We start from the raw sequence: 3,034 nt of genomic DNA on the forward strand, positions 1-3,034 counted from the left end.
ATTTCCTATTTGTTTTTTTAATATCTTCTGTTTCATTAACTTATCATCATGTATCAACGTACATGTGCTCGAACTGAATTTTTATGAAAAAATTGTTAAATTACATAGAAATTTCAAGTCCCCATAAGTAAATGATATGATTGGAATCGTAACTTTTTTGCAAAAATTTTTATACCCAGGGTCGTATTTATCATTATAAGTATCTAGTAGAAGGTTTTCCATTCATTTTACATATAACAAAGTAATGATTTAAAAAATATTTTGTAAATATATCGAATAACATTAGATTGACTATTTTAAAAGTGTTACGATAATGTCTACTCGAGTTACAGCTGAGGAGTTATGGAATATATCTACTTATCTCAATAGAAATGTAGTGAAATGCAATATCATTGAAATTAATATAAAGTAAAAATAAACTTGAATTATTTATTTATTTATGTTTTGACGATTTTCGAATTGTCTGTTTCTAATATGTATTATGTACACGACTTTTATACAAATTCTTGTTTACTTCTGACCATTTGAGGCACCTGTTACATACATCCAGTCCATTGTCACAACATCCCGTAAGGCATACGGGTTATCAAGTGATATTCGTATTTTTGTTGCATGATAAATGTCTTTTTCTCATCGTTGAAGTACAGCGAATAATGTTAAATACCGACAATGTTTCGAATGCAGTAAAATGTTATAATTGCACATGTGTTGAGACTCGAGTATCAGGTTTTTTTTGTAAAGTAAAGTAAATTGTAAACAATATGATGAAATGTACTGAGTTGTAATATTCTCACTTATCCAAAAAGTCTCGATAGTTTTAGCACTTAAATAAACCATGGTGCTGTTGCAGAAAACATAACTTTGAATAGATAAAATGCTGGATATATTCTGTTCCATTGCCATAATAATTATGACGGAGAACTGCGTCATGCGAATGTATTGTATTTGTATAATTTGGCTCGATTAATAATGTACCTAAGTTTATTTTTAAAAATTGGCATCGCATGTGTTTAAATATTTTTTCATTTTGATGTGAACATTTTTAATGTTGTATTAGTGACAGATATCAAGAGATATCATTTTAACAATACTTATAATATATAGGTAAAATACATTAATAAGATATATATTTATAAAAAAAAATTATAATATCTAAACTAGGTATTAAATAATTTTACAATAAACTAAAGTTAATGCTCATAAGGTGCTGGGAACCATGTTATATTAATTGGGTATAAATTTAATGATCACATTACTGTTATGGATTATTTTCACGTACTTTATAAATATTTTTTTGTACATACATACTAAAGGACGACCGTAAAATAGAATTGACGCTGCAGATGATAAGGTAAAACTGATTAGATAAGTCAAACACTCCACTAAAAACTAGCTGTCGGTTATTTATGCAGGTAAATAAATTGAAAATATCAGCGCTCAATGAAAATGATGGTGGAGGTTTAATTTTTTTTTATTGGAAGTATGTATAAGATTTGATTTGCCACCGTGTGGATGTGTATGCGTTGAAATTTCCAAGTATAGCCACGGCGATAGTTGATTTCCTGATGGGGGTCCTAATAGAAGACTAATAATAGATTTTAGAAAGAGTATTTTGCATACGTATACACATGACTGTATAAGCCAAGTATTTGATGGTTTTGATCTCTATTTTTTTGTTTGGTTTGGTTTTTTCGCTCCTAAAAATATTATGACAATACAAAATAATTGACCAGAAATGCTTTTATCTTCTATTACATTCCAATCGACTTCAGTATTATAAATGATTCTTGAATGACTGAATTGACTGCTAAATAATTTTGCATTGGACAAATACTTAAATCAGTTAATTTATTCATACATTTTGGAAAACATGTTATTTAAAGAAAGGCCAAACAGAAACAGCTTATACAAGACATGTCATAAAATTTTCAATTAGGTAAGCTACTGCGTTTTGGTATCCAGGAAAGAATATGTATTTACTTATAATAAATATAAAACCGACACCCATCTATTTTATTGTGAAAACTTATTATATAAATCTGTCACAAAATGCAATATTCTTATTGTGAGTTATTTCTTTTGAATACCTAGCCAAACATTTTTTATCTCACATTCCATTTTCATGTAGATTGTTTTGGATTTTTTTTTAATTATACTAAATATTCTATTGAATATTTGTTGCTAGCAAACAGCACAGATTAGATAAATGTTGTATAGTCCGACTTTTATATTGAGTGACTTCTATGTCACCACATCCGTCTCTGGAACTAAAACCTGCCCCCCGCATTTATTTTCACCGCTACTACATTCCTCACACCCATAATTCAGTATGTGTTCGATTTCGCATTGAGTTTTATTAACATTAAAATGCCTAAAACGTTGCGGAAGCAGACGAAGAGCATTATTTAGAATGTAGAAGTATTGTGAAGAGAAACGAAAGAAATCTTTTAATTCCTCTCAATAGTGCCAGAAATAACATGCAAAGAGCATGTGATCTAATATTATCAGCGCGCAAAAACCATGTGCTGTAACATTTTCAACACTTTGTCATACAAGACTTGATATAGAAGTTGGCCTACACTTTAACACTACAATAAAAGATGCATTATAATGAAAAAAAAATCTTTATATAGAAACTTCCAAAAATATAATTTTAATGTGGTTTATTTCGACTTTCCACAGATAAACTTATTTTTCGAAAAATGTGACAAACTTGTATGGTAATGTCAAACTATAAACATACCACATTAACTTGAACATAGATAGAAAAACAAGACATGATGAAGCAGCGCCAATTGAGAGAAAGCGATGCAATAGTGTTGTAAGTGCAGTCAAGAATAGCAATTGTAACAATAATCAAATTCACCTTCATAATTCCTGTGCACTAGAAGAAATTGCGCATATTCATCGTTAATCTATTTGACTATATTATCAAGTATGTATTCACTCATTATTATTGTGTTCATGTCACGTACCTTATTCTATGGTTGTTATTTTTTTGGTGTTCAGTTTATCCAATTCCATTAAAATGTTG

This window comes from Rhyacophila brunnea, unplaced genomic scaffold (genome assembly GCF_057557595.1).
Source record: "Rhyacophila brunnea isolate RB1 unplaced genomic scaffold, BYU_Rbru_1.0 scaffold_4, whole genome shotgun sequence".
Lineage (NCBI taxonomy): Eukaryota > Metazoa > Arthropoda > Insecta > Trichoptera > Rhyacophilidae > Rhyacophila > Rhyacophila brunnea.